Source organism: Falco peregrinus, chromosome 14, assembly GCF_023634155.1.
Source record: "Falco peregrinus isolate bFalPer1 chromosome 14, bFalPer1.pri, whole genome shotgun sequence".
Taxonomy (NCBI): domain Eukaryota; kingdom Metazoa; phylum Chordata; class Aves; order Falconiformes; family Falconidae; genus Falco; species Falco peregrinus.
This window is the reverse complement of record NC_073734.1, coordinates 1,790,068-1,807,921: the sequence shown is the minus strand read 5'-3', so window position 1 is coordinate 1,807,921 and position 17,854 is coordinate 1,790,068. Positions and strand designations below refer to the sequence as shown.

Sequence of the window (17,854 nt, the reverse complement as noted above, 5' to 3'; positions counted from 1 at the left end):
TTTGAAATCTTGTTCAAGGGTTTGCTTAATATTCGGAAAGATATTTTAGCTCCTCTGTAAATTCCCTCTCCTCCTGCACAACAGGCCCCCCAGAGGATGACCCAGTGCTGGGTTTCTTACTTTCAGATAGTTAAAAGTTACCATGATGTGCTAAGATACCGGTGGCCATAGCCATGCAGATGGATGCTGGAATAAAACACGGTGGTGTTCCCGCTGTCTCAGAGAGCATCGCTCAGGAGTGCACAGCCCAAAGCACCTGCTCTACTGCTGTGTAAGAAGCCTCTCTTTTGATTTTAAGTTCAGGTGTTGCTTTGTTCAGGTTGCAGAGTGAGCTGTGTCCTGCTGTCTCTGGGAAATACGTCAAAAGCGTGTAAGAATGAGAGAGCTGACAGCCTGTAATAAGATCATCGTGTTGTGTAAGTAACGATAGGGCAGGTACGTCTGGATTCAGTAAATGTGCTTTCATGGCAGCAAAGCATCCCAAAGCACAGACCCACGGACATTACCCCATCAGGTGAAATACCTAGGGCTACATTGCTGGTACAGTACAGAGATTGTTTTGTTGTTGTTTTTTTCTTTTCCTCCAGACTTATATATTAAACCATCAAGAGTCTTAAATAAATGTCACATCTGATTTGGCACCCAGGCCATGAAGCCTGCAGCTGCCCTGGGCCAACCCTGACAGCTCTGCTGTGTCAGTTTATCTGCCTGGCAGAAAGACCTGCTGCTCCCTCCTGACTCGCTGGCGTCTGCACGCTCTCGTCTGTACCGGGAGGTTTGTGGGTTTACACAGTCAGCACGATGCCAGATCCTTCTCTCTGTGGTAGAAGGTGCTCCGGCAAAGCCCTCCAGCCTTCAGAAGCGTCCTCGGTGCCTGCAGCCGGGAGTGTAAGTGCTCTCCAGGAGAGCAGCGGTAGGGGATGCTTAGCAAAGCGTGTAGAAGCAGGCAGTGCATATGCTTTCTCCCTCGTGGGCCTTGGAGGCAGCATTTTTCTGTGCTGGAGGCTTTATTCACGTCTTTGTTTAATCGCTTCTGATGGTTTTACCTTCCAAGCCTTTGTCCAGTTGCTTTGTGGATTTATAGCGATGAGCGCCTGTAGGCACCTATGGCAGTACGTTCCAAAGGAAGGAATATTCCTTGGAAAAGTACTAGTACTACTTTTCTCTAATTTTGACTAATACCATTTCAGGCCCTCGGGTTCCTGTTTTACAACAAATTGTGACAACTTTTTCCTCGTTCACTTTTTCCCAGGCCATTCATACTTCTACAAACCTACCTATCTCCTGTGTGGTTTCTAGGTTGAGGAATCCTGTTCAGTCTTCGTATAGAAGCTGCTCTGTACTTCGGAGAAGGGCAGAAAGAACGATTAAATTTCAAAGGCTTCAGGTTGGTTTTTAAGATCAGAACTATACCCATTATTTCAAGACCCACCTGGCCATGGGTTTAGACAGGGAGATCATGATAGTTTTCGTGGAGTTCATTTTGCAGTACTTTGTTGTCTCGTAGAGCATTTTTCATGTCATGTTTCCATGAACCCGAGTTGTACATGCTCAAAGCACTGTGCATGTCTCCCATTTCTTGGGTCCTGCTTCCTCTGCTTGCCAACGTACGCCGAGGATTCAGCGGAGGGGGGAGGCAGTGCTTATAAAGCACACCTGCCTCTGTAACGCTTCTGAACCTCAGTTATTTTTCTACGCTAAGTTGTCCGTTCCAGAAAGCAGGCTGTCCAGTCATTGGAGACGTCGCTGTTTCTCTCGCAACATAACTCATCTCTGGCCACGAATCCCTCCCACTCCTCCTGGGCTCCCTTAAGAGCAGAGAAGTTGAGGTTATACAGGCACGAAGGCTGAACTCTCCATGTGTGGAGGTGAGGGAATGGCTGCAGAGATCTGTTTGAAGGGTGATTCATTCCCAACCTCCCTCCAAGAGAGGGGCTCTCTTTCTCCTGGCACGGCTGTGATTCGCCGCATTGTGTCTGCCTTAGGGTTTAAGGAGTCCGTGTAGGACACCGCCAGCTCTCCCCCGTGCTGTTGCGTGGCCGCCTTGGAAAGGCAGGTCCATCCCCTGGCTGCCTTGCTGTAACCCGTGCAGCGAGGAGAAGGCTCTGCCTCGGCAGGGGGATGCTCTCCAGGGATGGCCGGGTCGCTGCCCTTCTCAGCTGGGGCTGGCTCTGAGGCTTTAAACACGCTCCACAGAAGTGCCATTTCGACGGAGAATGTCTCGTGTTTGTGGTTTGCTTCTCACCTGGAAACCCTCACCTGCAACAGGCAGAGTAGGCTCGGTGCTCAAGTTTGAGATGGTTGACTCCCAGGAGTTGCTTGGTTGGGAAGAATGAAGGTTTGGAAGCTCTGGCAGTGAGGGACGCTTTGGTGGGGGTCTCTTCTGGAGGGTGAAGTGCTGGCGGGTGCTCCAGCAAGACTCCAGGCGTTAATCGGCTGCTGTGTGCAGCCAGGGGCTCTCTCCTCTTCGGTCTGAGGTGGAAAGCAAAGGCGTGCTCGCTCGGGTTGTGGGACAGCTTGGGAATACTCGGTGCAGACTTGCACGCTCAGGCACAGGCACCGACAGGCTCCAGGCAGAAGAAATGGGCTTGCAGGGCTGTGATGGGCAGGTTGGCGTGGGCCGTGCCCCACCAGTCTCGTTCCGACCTGTCTGCACAGACACACAGCAAGTGAGGGTGCTGCTGCTCCAACACAGTGAAGTTCTCATCTGCGTCCCATCCTGCCGTGGGCTGTCACTTTGCTTGCCTCCCTCTTCTGCCTGCATGCCCCAGGCACCTTGGCTTGTTGGCAACAAGGGATCAGGAGAGACACAACCCCGGTGGCGTGCTTGCAGGAGACTCTGGGCGAGCCGTGACCGAGGTGGGACTCCTGAGAGTCACCTGAACGACTCAGATGCAGAATTCCCTGGGACCCGAGTGGGATGGCAACCCAAAGGCCACCTGGGCACATCTGAAAAAGTCCCCCTGTAGACAGGGTCACCTTGGGGATAAATCTTCACAAGCCCACCCAGAAATAAGGTGCTTAAGGTGGTGTCCAGGACATCCTCGTGCTGTACACATGCAGCTATCAGGCTGTGATAAAGGTATTGATCTGTGGAACTGCTAATACAGCTAAAGGCTGTGACACTTCTGTTCCCTGTGGCTTCCTCTGTTCCTTGTACTCCCATCAGCAAGGGCGATGAGCAAAGTCTCGCTTTTGCTTTGTTCCAGGTGAAGATATTCACACAAGCCTTCATGGAGCCGCTGAAGATGTCAACATCAGGCTAGACAGGAACTCCTTGACAGCTGGGAAGACCTACATCACGCTGTCAAACCACAGATCCGTGGTCATCCACAATCGGAGTAAAGTCATAGCCCACTCCAGTGGAAGGCTTTTGTTAGTCAAGAAGGGGAGGATCAGGAGAACCTGAGGTTCGTTGGGAAGATTCGTTTCAGTAAGACAGGCTGCCCAAGGGTAAAACTAACGTACGGCCTCAGAGGGATGTTGGTGCTTTTTTGAATGGCGTAGGACAAGTAAACCATCCACGACACCAGGGTGTCCCCCCCTGGGCTTCAGGGTAATGGAGCTCAGTGCTTCCCATTCCGGTTCCATCCATGTTCCAGCTCATGTTTTGGGGAGGAAAGGTTGCATTTCCTCGGAGAGCAAATTCCCGTCTGTGGGAGCCCTAAGTCAGTGAGGCCAGGTCCCTGGGCTCGCAGAGGGTCTGTGAGGCTGAGGAAGGTGTCGGCACTCCTTACCTGGGACTGCGTTGAGCGGTAGCACCTAACAGCTGCAGGCAGCGTACCTGTGGTGATATTCACTGCAGTTTCTTCCCCTCCAGCTTTGATAAGATGGCAACCTTCTTCAGCCTTCTTGTCCAGTAGTGCGCAGGGCAGGGTGCTTTGCTGGCCCCGAACGTTGAGGCCATCCGGCTGTAGGATGCTGAATTGCCTTGCGCTGTCCCGGCTTCCAGCACAACGAGGTATCCCTGCCCCTTCTCCGGGGCTCGGAGAGTTCGGAGGTGGAGGGTTCTGCGGGGAAGGCAGGGCAGCACAGGACTTGGAAGTGCCTTTGGGCGTCAGCACCTGTGTCTTCGTGGTGCTGAGAGGTGGGGCAGGCTCTCCACAGGGTGTCTCTGAAGCTTTGAAATTCCGTTTGGGGCAGCAGGGAAACACTTCTAGCCCAAGGGGATGCACTGGAAGTGACACTTAGAAGCTGGGGTGATTTAGGGAGTCCTTGTGTGCCTTCTCAGAGTTGAATGGCTGTAGGTGTATAGGAGTTAGTCTGAACCCAGAGCTGGTCAGGAAACTGCCTTCAGCTGGAGAACTTTTTGAGGGCTTCTGAGCAAATAAAGTTCAGTGTAATTAGGTCAGAAATGCCTTGAAGGCCAAAACTAGTTTTCCACTCTTCTCTGTTTTTAATTGCGCAGTGTGTGACTTCTGTGCAAGATCAGTGTGTTAACAGAAAAAGTCTCATGACCTTCTCTTAGTACGTCCCTGCGCCATTCTTTTAGCATCTCTTCCCACCTGCCTATCTCAGATGGGACCCTGAGTGATCCTCTCTCCCCTCAGAAGCAACCAGGTTTCCCCACAGTTAACTTCAACCCATTTTTTTCCAATGGCACTTGATCTTATGCCAGCTCGTGTTCTGTACTCTGAGCAGAGTGCTTTGTTCTTCCTTACTTGCAGTCTTAGGGGTGGTCATAGCTCCGAGGCCACTGTCCTGCTGTAGCAGAAGCTTTTGAGATGTCAGAGCAGAGAGGACTTTTACGATGGGAGGAGGCAGTTCAGCACCCTGCGCTTGGCTGTCACCCCAAAAGACCTGGATCATCACAAGGTCTACCCAGGGGTTTGCTCTGTCTCCCTCCTGCAGGACTTTCTGGGATTCAACAATGGAATTATTGTCTGTTGATGAAGGCTTAGTTGAGGGTTGCTCATCTTGGTGCCTGGAAGCCCCCCTCATGCACAGCGCTGTAGGTCAGCCGTGGAAAAACATTTCTCATGACACTCCACAGGGAGCAAGCCAAAGAAAGTATTTTTGGCACTGGTGACAGCATTTGCCCGAGGCTCTGTCTGCGTGCTGCTAGTAATGTCCATGGCTGTGTTTCCTTTCTAAATGTATTGGAATTTAGCTGGGTGGTGATTGCGGTCCTGTTTATACCACGTTGCCCTGATGTGCTGTGTATGGAGCCTTCCCCTCATCCCCCTCGAGTAGTCACCTGCTGGTCCTTGGTGGCCAGGGGACTGGAGCGTGAAGGGGGCACATCCACGTGCCAGCTGGGAAGCAAGTGCTCTGCAGCAGTGCTCCCTTCTCACCTCTCGGTTGCGAGCTTTAAACACTAGAATGATTGCTGCTACAACTACCGAGTGAGGGAGAGGTGACCTGTGTCAAAGCTCTGTGGAGAAGGCCAAAAAGAGAAAAATGTTGAAGTGGTTCAAGGCTGGATGTAAGGGTTTGCATTCAGAGATGCTGGTCCTGCCTTCGTTATTGGGTGATGCTAGGCAAAGTCCCTTCACCTCTCGGGGCCTCTGTCTTCATGCATATAAACCCATTAATTTCACTGAAGTCATGCAATGCCTGAAAGTCCGTGAGTTGGCTTTTCAAATGCTCTGGGATCCTCTGCTGGATGGCAGTGTAGGCAGTGGAGCAGATCTAGTTTGCTTATCCCTGCCAGTCCAAAAGGGAAGGTAAAAAAGAGTGATGCTGGTAACCTGCAGCTGAATCCCAGCTGCTCTCCCCTTGCCAGCGAAGCACTGCAGTGTGTGCTCCTTCATCTTCATCCATCTCCCCGAGCACCTCTACGGGAGGAAAAGCCATCTGAGGGTGTTGGTGGGTTGTCCATTAGTCGTGGCAGTAGCTTTGAGCCAGGAGGCTCTCCTGAGGGCTGCTAGCTTTCACAAACCTCCTCTTAGCTCGTGAGTGTGGCGTAAAACTACCTGCCATGCCAGCGAACAAGTGATAACCTGATCTGCTTGGGACCCCGTGGCTTGGGGTCAGCCCCTTGCTGAGCTGCTCCTGCTGTTCCTCCCCCCGTGCGTGGCTGCTCCTGCGCTTATGCGACAGTCTCTGCAAATATGTTGTTTATTAAATGATCTGCTTGGTTTGTGTCTCCCCATGGCTGCAGGCGCTGTCGCAGGCTGCAGAAGCAGGAGGAGAATGAGAGGGATTCTTTTCTCAAGCAGCGCGCAGTGGACCCCGTGCTCCAAGAACGCCTTTCCCTTCTCTCCCGTGCCTTCCAGAACCAGAGGGCAAAGGTGCGAGAAGACTCTATGCTTTTCTCCAGTGATATTTTTGCCATTGAGCCGGTGGTAAGTGATAGCTGAGAACCTCTCTTCCTCCTCCTCCTCCTCCCTGAATGAGGTCACTTGGCAGATACCCGCGTCAGCGTCTTGATGTGCCGAGAGGGAAGACATGAGGTTTCTAGTGAGGCTGGGAGAGGTTGTTGCAAAAAGCGTTTCTAAACAGTGAGCTCCTGGCAGGCGGCGAGAGCCTGCCTAAAGCTGAGCTCTGCTGCAAGGGCTATAAATTAAGGGCACTTCATAAGTGTCCTTACAGTGTTCAGGGGTACTGATTATTATATATAAGGGCAGGCCTTACACGTAGCGTATGGGGATTAACCATGGGCATTAGTTCACCTATTGAAGAATGAAAAGGTCCTCTATGGAAAGGAGGCCAAGTTCAGCCCGTTTAATCACGGAAAGACCAATCCCTTCATATAATCTGGATTTATACCATGTGTGACTCTCCCTCCCAGCATCGTCTGTGAGCCTGCACGCAAGGCTGGCAGCTTTAAACGAACTTTTTGAGTTTCATTGCAGACTTGGAGAAAACTTTTTGCTTTTGCGTTTGCGCAATCAAAACCTCATGTCCTTCAACGAAACAGAGCCCTGACTCTGAGTATTTGCATGGTCTGAGATGAAGAATGCCTGCTGCCTGAGCAATGCAAAATCCCTTCTCATCCTGTTGCAAACGCTAGAATAATCTGAGCCTCTTCTTTCTTTTATAGTAGGTGAAACGATTTTTTTTTTTTAAGGAAGGGGATCTTGTTCTCTTCTTGGTTACTCCTATAGCCCGAATGAGGCTGAGAGCCCCCCATGTGAGCACAGCTGCAGTTTCACACCACTGCAGCTGAGAGCAGCATGATGGGACCAAGAGCCTGTGTCAGAGCAGCGGGGGTATTGCAGAGAGCGGGAGCCGATCGCCTGAGCTGTGCCAGCTGGTTTTGGAGCATGTCCCAGGGCTCCTGCTTCATTACAACTGGGCTAGGTCTCCATAACGAGCTTAACCTGCTCTTGGGCTCCTGAAGTGCATTAGGGTGAGGTCCAGCAGCCTGGCTGCCCGCTGAGTCCTGGTGCTCCGTGTAGCGCTGTACGGACCCAGAGTGTAGCCTGGCCTCAAGTCTCGAGTGGAAACCTTTCCTGAATGGCTGTGTTGATGTTACAGTTGGCTTAGGACTGGGTGTAAGTGGGATACTACAGGAGTCGTTCCCCTCCTGGCTGGTTCAGCATTATCAGTCTTTAGATTTCCATTAATTCCATGATTTGTGGAACAATGGGTTTCACATTCATAGTTTTGCTGATGTCTGTCTTCCCCCCTGGCGTACGGGTGTCTTCACATCAAATGTTAGTCTTTTTTCCTATCAAATGTAAAATCTAAAAATCCACTGCTGCTGACTTCCACAACCTTCTCCCCGGTGAGAGTCCCGTAACTTCTAGCGTGGACAGAGACCCTTCTTGCAGCGCCGTGTAAATCTGCTGGAGGGGCCCCACCAGAGCTGGGACCTTGCTGCCTCGGACCTTCTGGCCAAAAGCGGCGGCTGCTCTTCCCACCTATCACCTGTGGTGCCTGGGAGCACCCTATAGAAAGAATCAAACCCTTGGAACAAGTGGCTGGAGGTTCCCAGAGGTTAGGAGGCCGCTGGAGGGACGATAGCCTTGGAAAGGCTCTCTGGGCAGGGTGGCTTTGCAGGGTTTGTGCAGCAGCTTTGCTGTGTAAGCGGGCCGTTAGCTGCCAGGGGTTGCTCTCAGTGGAAGCTGCAGCAGGCTGTTTCAGCCTGTATAAGGTTAACTTGCTGATGAAAATAATAAGAGAAAAGAGGAGGAGCGGTTTTGCAGTCAGCCTGTGACCATGAACGTTTTGAGCAGCCGTCCAAGCCTGTGGGAAACAAGCTGTTCTGTAACTCTGACTTCCTGAGTGCATCTCGAAGTTGATTTATTTTTGCAAAGATGCATGGTATGTCAGCAGAAGCATCTGTGGTAGAAGCCCAGGTGGCTCTCAAAGGACAAAGTCCTTGCTTTTTGCTGCACCTTCCCCACCACAGCTTAGCTGTAAGTCACAGTACAGACACGTGGGAGCTGACTCCTTGGAAATGGAAACCAGAGGAAAGGGAGGAAAAGGATTTGTAATCATTGCTCTTACCTTGACAAGTCATCACTGTCTTGTCATTGCCTGGTAGCAACTCCTCAGTGCCACGTGTCAGCTCTGAGCCGATGGAGGTGGTCTTCAAGATGTGCAGGTTACGCAAGTGCTACTGCTGTTGGTGCAGAGGTTGGGCCAGGAGATAACAGCGATATTTGTTCCTGCAAACGTCCACCTCAGCTGAGGTGCCCAGCTGGTCCCCATCCAAATGAGAGGGGACTGCAGAGCACTTTGGTTTTTGGCAGAAGGCGCCATCTCCAGTGGGAGCTATGGTCCATCCCTCCGCTCGCTGTGGGTTCGGTTATTGATGGGAAGGGGCAGATACTGGCTTTGGCGCTGCCTTTTCCCTGAGTGCCCTGAACTAACAGGATGCACTTTGGGGAGTCACTTCAGTACTTGTGTTGCCAGCTCTGCCTTTGGGGGTTTTGGTGTGCTTTGAGCAGTGATTTCCTTTCCATGGATCACCTTCTCCCTCCACCAAACAAAGCAGGCCGACAGTTGGTGGTGCCCCACTTTCCAAGACCAGCTTTTTCCTTTTCAGGCTGGTGGAGGCTGAGGAGATTTGCATTATTTAGGGGCTGAGGGAGGGGAAATAGGATCTGCATCTATTTATGGTTGGTCTCCTTATTGAGGTCACTTCTGTAGCGGTGAGTCATGGTGTGCCGTCCCCTCGGGTATCACGTTGGCATATGCTGTAGCAAAGCCAGGGCACAACAGCAGGAGTTTTTGTGCTGGATCATCATACATCCACCGTCTGTATTTTATGCCACCTGCCAGCTGCAGCCTGCCTGAGGCTGACATTAAGCCAGCAGTGTTGCAATATCGTGTTCACAGCACTGCATAGTTGCATTTCTGTCCTGGCAAGCATCCACGGTAGTTTTCCATGATCTGACTCAACTGCCATCTTACGGAGAATATGCTAGCCGCGGCAGACCGCTGGCTCCTGCCGTGTCCTAGGGCTGGTACGCCTATGTAGCAGTAGCCCGCAAGGGTGAGTAGTGAAGTGTATCCTTTTAACCAGCAATTCTTTCTTCCCCGTGGGGTAGCAGGAATGTGAGGAACCTTTCCAACAGCCTATTTTCATTTCCCAGGAGAAATAGGTCACAATATTTTCCAGTTTTATGGTCTGACATACAGCAGTAATGAAGGGAGAAATGACAAAGGTTTCCCAAAACAGTCATGTCCTTCACAATTTTTTTTTTAGCCACAGAATAGTAGAATAATGTGTAACTGATGATTTCTTCTTGCCCTCTCCCTTTGAGTCAAACAGTCTGGCGTGCAGCTTCACTGACAATACAGGGAAGCTGATTGTGGACGTACTGCCTGAAGTTTCTGTCCAAATACGTTGAATCCTGGAGAATGGTGATTTCATGTCAGAAGCTCAAGAGGTTTGAGTCTGTTAACTGCTGGTGCAGGTTTTCTTGGGAGTGAGGATATGAGTGCAAGGCTCCATCAATAATGCTGCGTTAGGATTGTTGCAGAGAGCTGTGCGGGTGCATATGAATGGATGGGTTGTGTTGCTCGTCCGTAGGCTTGTCTCCTCTGATGCCTTAGAGCAGTCTCATCTGACTGTGCCTTGGGATCCAGCAGCACCCTGGATGTAGGGAGATATGTCCCTTACCAGGATCTTACTGCACCACTGACTGGCTTCCTGGAGCATGGCAGGACATCTGGTGAGTTATACAGCGTACAGAGAGATGCCAGCAACACTGCAGCAATCACCGTGGTCTCGGTGGTGTTGGGCAAATCATCCCGCTGGGGCCTCGGCCGCTGGGAATAACACCTGCAGGGACCCATCGCCACTCCCTCGCTGTTTGAAGATTTACGCTTGCAGGGTTCTCCCAGGTTCTTGCTGAAGCTGGATTTTTTTTGTGCAGCGGAAGTTCACCATTTTGGTGTTCGGTTTGGGTTATTTTGAGCCAGGATCACATTCTCGTGTCAGAGAAATGCCACGTGGGCACTGACCCAGCTCCGGTTCCGCTTCCGACAGCAGCGGTGATGCAGGAACGGGAGGAGGCCAGGACAACTAGGGCTTTGTGTCATGGGCAATGTCTCATACCCCCTGTGAAGACCTGCAGGCAGCTGGAGCAGATTGCAAAGCCCTGATATTCCTCTTCTGCCAGTTGTTGCCTGCAAGCAGAGGGAGGCTTGGACAGTGAGCCCTGGCCGGGGTAGCCAGCCCTGACGGGACCTTGCCTTTGTTTGTGAGCTGGTTTACAGATCTCTTCTGCAATGATGAAGGCAGGCATGGTTTTCTTTCTTTCTATCTTTGTAACTAAGAATGGAAAAATCCATTTGACTTGCTAAATCTCTTCTGATCTGAGAAGACGTGTTCACATGGCTGTAGTGACACAGGGATATAAGGGAAGGTTTGGAGGGAAACCGTATCTTTTCTTTAGGTCAGCTGGCACTTCTGAAGAGATCCTTGATATGCTGAAGCCAGCCAGTTTAGTTCCTTTATTATAGCCCTAATTAAAAAAAAAAAAAAAAAGGCAAGCCTTTACCGGGTGCTAGTAAAGGTAAGGGACTTAATTTTTTTCACAGCTGCTTCCAAAGTCTTACACATTTTGTAAGTGTTGTTTGCTCCTTGCTCATCATTGATGCTCTAAATAAAGGCTTACAGGGCTGTGGTTGAAAACAAGAAACGTAACGTTTGAAGGTAAATGGTTTGTTGTCTCCTGTCTTAGGAGGGAGATGTCTGGCCAAATTCTTCAGTTGAAATTTACGTGATCTTCAAACCCCGAGAAGCCAGAGTGTATCAACAGTCTGCTGCGACATCTCAGGTACAGCTCCTTTCTCCTCCTCCTGCTACCCACAGCAAAGGCGAGGCACAAATACTCTTCCAGCCCAGTTGGTTCCCACGGAATTCCTAGGAAGAGCCGGTGGTCAGCAGGGCAGTGCCAGCACCTTCCTGCTGTCCCTGTGGCTCCCAGCTGGTCTGTGCAGAGCCAGGGCTTAGCGCGCCTGGCTCCGACCGCTGATCCCAGAGCAGCCAAAGCAGCGAGCTTTCATACCATGCATTCGTTGTGCTGCAAGGTGTTTGTAAAGGCAGAGAGGTACTCGCAGAAGAGCTTTGGTGGACGAGCACTAAGCCCCTATAGACCTCCAGGATGAGCCTTTATTACGTGGATGCACCATCGGGCTCCTGAGGCGGTAGGAGCTGAGTGAAACGTGCTCCCTGCCCCTGGGTCACCTCCCGCTCTCCAGGCGCTGCCAGACCGTAGTGGCTGAGCCCTGCTGAGCGCAGGGTGTCTGTGAACGTGCCACACGTGTGCTGCTGTCCCTGCGTGGGAATCGTCACCTCGTGGCTCAAGTCTATGCTTCATCTGGGTCGCGTGTTACAGGGCTCGCTGTCCTCAGCAGGGTGAGCACCCTCCCCAGAAGTCAGAGTGCGAGCAGCCTGCTAGACAAGCTTTATGCTCCTCCCGGCTGACAGAAGTGCTGTCAGGTCTTTTTCTGGGAGCGGTTATCACTGACCCACCGAGTTATGCCGCCTTTGCCCTTACAGAGGTGATGGCCTTGCTGTGCTGGCACGGGGCAGGGAATGCTTGCAGCAAGCTCCGTGGTTCAGGTTACCTTGTCCTTCCTCTCCGTCCGTGTGGTGCTGCTTGAGGTGTTTTTCAGGAGTGGGAGGTCCCTGTCAGATTTCCATCCAGGGAACACTCTGGTTTTCCCCATCTAAGAGGAAGGAGGTGCGAGGCCCGTGGTCCCCAGCAGCCAGGCTCCCGTTCTGGAGGGTGCTGAGATCACTAACCCAGCTGCTTCGAGCCATTCCTTACTGCTCCAAGCTGACAGATACAAAGGCCATGAAACAGCTTTTTATTGATACGGTAATTGCGCAGGGTTTACTTGGCAAATGCCACCTACAGTAATTAACCAGGGCTCGTGTTAACAAACCGCCTTCCTGGCCGCCAGCTGCAGTTGTTAGAGCTGTGGAAGGAAAGGGTTGATTTAAAAAGTTGCTCCCAAGGGAATCCTGGCTCAGCGCTGTGCTCCTGGCCCTGGGATTTTTGCTGTGGTGGTGGGGCTGTCCATCACTTTGCTGCAGGGATCTCCAGGGGTTGTGCCTGGAGAGCTTTTGTTGTTGTTGTGGCAGAGAAATAGGAAAATTACTTACATGCAACCTGGGAGTTACAGGAAACAGAGCTGGGCAAGCGATCGGTGTTTAGAAAGAGGAGCCTGCTCTGGAAAAACCCTCGTGGTCCCTCAGGAGATCTGAACTCTTCCATGGGCCCCTTGGGAGAGGACCTCAAGGAGGTCACCTACCCCCCATCCCTCACAAAACAGAGCTGAGCCGCTGTATCGTCAGGGTGGAGACTGTCCCAGGGTGCAAAAAGAGTTTAAAGAAGAAACCCGTGATCTTTAACTAGGGAGTCATTAATTTTGCTTCTTGGCGACTCTGAGCAGTGTGACTGCCTTCCTCGTGCATTTGCATGCCAGTCACAGATCCCTTTGGAGGACGATTTGCAGACAGCGTGTGCCCCTTGCAGGGAATATTTAGAAGCTTTGCCCTAGTGCAGCACTGTGAAATTGCAGTTGGATCTCGAGCCCCACGGGGAAGTGGCTGGCCTCCATGTGTGTTTTTGCAGTTGCCTCCATAAATCGCTTAGCCGAACGCTTCTGGACCAGGTGATTTACAGAACTCATCAACACTGTGCAACTTGCAAAGCCAGCGATTAAGAAGTGGTTTGAAATTTGTTTTGTTTAAGCTCAAAATGAACTTTCTTAGTTATTCATGCAAATAAAGCCATGGCTCTTGAGTGCTGGAAGGAAGCACGTGGTGGGGGGGCTCAATCACCTAAAATTCTTTTTTTGTTGTTTTTTTCTGGATATGGAAATGTACTGGGTTACATCTGATTTCTTCCAAAACCCATTTCTAAGCCGCTTTTGCAGGGAGAAGCAAAATCCTAAGTGCTGATCCCTCCTTCACTTGCCGTGTCCTACATCGTGTAAAGCTGGATCTCTGTGTTGATGTGGTTGGTTGAGAATCACGTTCAAAACCAACCTCAAAACCTGGGGACGTTCCGTGGGCAAAAAAACGAGTGCCAGAAAGCAGCAGAAGTTAGGGACTTGGGAAACAGTTCTGTGCTGTTGGGCCACCCACACCCCTGTTTCTTTGAATGCCGAGTTGTAATCCCTCCATGATGTGCCAAGGTGTTAACCCGACTGAGATCCGAATTCTCACTCCACAGAACCAGGTGTGGCTTTGGGACTGAGGACAAGGAGGCTGCGGCCCCTCCATGCCCTGGTCCATGTGCTCTGGGACATGCTGTGGTGGGAGCATCACACGGTCCCAGCCTGGGGCACCCAGGCCTTGGCCAGCGGCTGGGTGCTCCTGGAAGCCCCAGCTGCTAGCGAGGAGCGGGACATACTCTCTTTTTTCTTTCTTTTTCTCTCGGCTGTCCTGAATGGTCTGTATTTTACTCTGCTCCTCCTCCTTTCAGGAGAGCACTCTCTGAGGTTCACCTGGAAGGAGAGAGCGTAAAACTCCCAGGGTTTCCTAAAGTTCCAGCATCAATGTAGGGGCAGAAGAAAGGATAGCTTCCGCAGACCTTCCAGGAGAGGCTGAGGGCCTGCTGCAGAAGGGAAAGAATGGCCACTGATTTTTTTTGATGATAGTGGCCGTGGGGCATGCCTCACCCATGATTATGGGCAAAACTTGTCCCTTGGAAATCTTTGTCATTTCCTAAGAGCTTTGATGGTTTAGAACATCAAGTTTTTAATGAAAATTAGGCCACATGTGATGCAAGATGGAAAAATCTTCTGAACAGCGAGCACCCAGTACTGCCTCTTTTCGGGTGTCTGTGCAATAGAAGTACACAGCCCTCCGATGCGTGCCTGAGCTGTGAAGTGTAACTCATCTCTGCTGTCAGCTGGGCTTCGGCTGGATCCACTGAAAAACCACTGAATTCAGCACAAGCTCCCTAGCTCTTCCTTTCTGGCTTTGGACGTGATCAAACATCCCCGTGCCACGGTTGCAAGCCCAAAGTCAGGGATCACTGAAAAGGCTGTTCCAGGAGGGTTTTTTCCGAGTTGTGATCTAGTCACACGTGGGCTGCTCTTTGCAATAAGAAGTTGGTTTGGACATTCTGGAATGACTAAGCAGCAGACTTTTATAAAAAAAGAAATCAACTTTCAGTCCCTAAGCTTTAGTTAATGGTGGGTGTCACACAAAAGGAGCTCAAAGGATAGAGGAATAGTTTTGCACAAAAGCCACAGTGACAGTTGTGTACAACTTCTGGGGCTACCTTCTGCTCCTTGTGCTACTCGCTTTCCGTACAAGAGTAGAATGGGATGGCAGTGTTACCGAAATCTCGGAATGAAGAACTTACCGACACCAATGTGATGTAGATAAGCAGACATTTCTTTATGGACGGCCGGGTGCGTGAGTGAGTCCCCTCACGATCGACGCACACCATGGTTCAAAATCATACACCTTGTATAGAACTCATTCATACATATTCATTAAATATCCATGCATAATCGTAAGATTTCCCATAAATCATTAACATACTCTCCTCTCGTACCCGATTCTGCGCAGTAAAGGTTAGAAAGGTCCGGAAATGGGTCTGGGGTACGATTTGGGTAGGTGGTATGTGAGTCGGTGGTCTCGATCTCCCCCTGCCGGAATTACCTGCCACTTGAGGTAACTGTTTCTTGGCCGGCAGCTATGGGTTGCTTCACTCGACTCTCCCCAGTTCACATAAATTCTCATTTTGACATTTTAGTACATCCTCCTAGGTTACATATAAACAATCATCTCAAATCTTAAGTCTGTTATCTAAGTTCTAAACATTCCTACTAGGTGATTCTGACCAATTCCTCCGGCCTTGGTACGGGGCTGTACAGAGGATTTTCTATAGCCGCTTTTTACTATAACTATAAGTTTCATTAAAAAATATTTTCTTATCCTCTTATATTTCTATTACATGATTGATTTTATAAAATCAAATAATCAATCAAATAAAGTCAATCTTAACTTATTAGCAAATCTATAACATTTCCCCATCCTCTTATATTTCTATTACATGATTGATTTTATAAAATCAAATAATCAATCAAATAAAGTCAATCAATCTTAACTTATTAGCAAATCTATAACATTTCCCCCCTTTGAAAGTGTTGAAAATCATTATTTCAATGCTTTCACATTATTTACATATCATTTGTTTCAACATATTTTGGTGGTGGGCTATACCTTGGTGGACTGGTTGGTACTTCTCTCATGATCATACGATTGATTGCAATTCTATTGGTAAACTGCTTCTTCAAACATGCATATACCAACATGATCATCAAAAAGACAATCAGTAACAGAAACAAAGTTTTGATTAGGGATTGTATCCAAGAGCTCAAGTTCCTTCCTAATTTGTTAAAAATTTTCCCTAACCAGTCTTCTGACATATCTTCTTGAATTGATTCTGTTTCTTTTTCAATTTTATCTAATAAATCCAAATCATGTTCGACATCTTGCGTGACGTTTGAAATGGGGATGCAACGGTGGTCCAGCTTATCTTTGAGATATCCACATACTCCATGTTCTTTAAGTAGGAGCATATCTAGTGCCATTCTATTTTGTAAAGTCATTCTAGAGGTCGCCTGTAATTGTATATTCAATTCCTTAAACCCCTTTTTGGTAACGTTTGCTAATTTTTCCACTTGACCAGTTAACTTATAAAGCCATGCTCTGTTTCTATACGATGCTATAGGATTTAAAAGTGATTCAATTGCCCAGCCAATTTTCACTCCTGTAGATGGTTCATTCCAAGTATCATCATTTGTCTCAGATCTCTTTGTTCGTTTCAGTTCTAAATTTTCTAGAGATCCTCTAAACGATGATTTCTTCCAAATCGGACACAATGTTGGCACGCCTAAAGTTATTTGTTTCACTTTACCATCTAATGGTAGATGAGTTGTCCAGGTTCCATCACTCAATGCCCAAATTAAATGTCCTGGACTTTGAATAGTAGATTTTCTACAACTAAACATAATTCCTCTTCTGGGTATATAGGCGCTAGATAGATTGAGAGTATTCTTAAGACCTCGACAAAAACAACCATATTTTAAAGCGGCAGCCAAAGGAGGGATTCTTTGAATTATTAAGTCTGCATTGCTACAATCATACACTTTTTCACATTTCCACCATGGCACTATTTTATTCTCCTTTTCTCCCAATGAAGTTGATCTATCATTGACCCAGGGTAATACTGAAAACACTTTTCCATCCCAGGTAAAACACCAAGGAGTTTTTGCCATATACTGAAAATGGGAATATAAGGTCATAGACCAAACCGAATCCCAAACTATTTCCTTTTCCTGTAGGGTTCGATTCTTTTTCTCACATTTTGTCTCGGTTATCCATACACTGGTGTTTGTTGTAGCCATTTTAGGCTAGTAACACCATCCCTTGTTCCCTAAATCTCCATATAATCCCGGTTTAGCTACAAATCATCCTTTACATTCCCAAATGGTTGAATATACTGGTGATTCTTCCCCAACTTTAACCTTTTGCAATTCCCAAGTTTCCCTAGGTTCTTGTTTACAATCCATTGTCTCATTTTCATATTCTAATTTGGTCAGATTCATGGTTAAGATTCCCCATGGAATAGATTCACCTACTGCCCTCGGTATTGGTAAACAAGCAGTGATCTGCATAACATTTTGTAAATTGGCAAATCCTTTAATCAATCCTACCATCAAATTTTCCTCAGCCGTTTGTTTGGGAATTTCAATCACTTGTTCTGTCTCTATTTGTCTTTCATTCCTGTCCACCAAGTCAGCCCATGATCCTGCCAACACTACCAACCCAAATGGAATCCAAAGAACGATCATAACCTGATATGAAAAATTAGACATTTTTCAAAGTCAAATTTAAAGTCTTTGGGTCACGGTTGATAATCTTCCATGGAATAGGTGCTTTCTTCACTCGAGTATAATGGATCCAAGCATCCGATTCTGCTATCTTGAGAGCCGTAAAAGTGGTTAACAGTACTTGGAAAGGTGCTTTCCAACGTTCCTGTAAAGGTTCAGAGGTCCAGGTCTTCACATAGACATAATCTCCTGGTTGGAAATCATGCACTGAATTTTCCAGGGATAAAGGTCTATTCCAAATTACTGCACTCCGAATTGCAGCCGGAGTTTTTCCTAGAGAAAGCAAATAGTTATATACATCCTGCTTTCCTTTTACATGTACGTTTGGATTTGGTTCTGGAGACTCATATGGTTTTCCATATAATAATTCATAAGGACTGAGTGAGGTTCCACTCTTTGGCTGTACCCTGATACGTAATAATGCCAATGGAAGCGCCTGAGGCCACTTTAGACTGGTTTCTTGACAAATTTTACTTATTTGTCGTTTCAAAGTTTGATTCATCCTTTCCACTTTCCCACTAGATTGGGGTCTCCAAGATAAATGTAGGTCACAATTAATACCCAATACTTTGCTAACACTTTGGAC

The 17,854-nt window shown here is 48.7% G+C and overlaps 1 pseudogene; it reads left to right on the top strand.

The window, feature by feature from the left end:
• LOC129785697 (hydrocephalus-inducing protein homolog) overlaps positions 1 to 17,854 on the top strand; it is a 95,836-nt pseudogene that overhangs the window by 57,253 nt on the left and 20,729 nt on the right.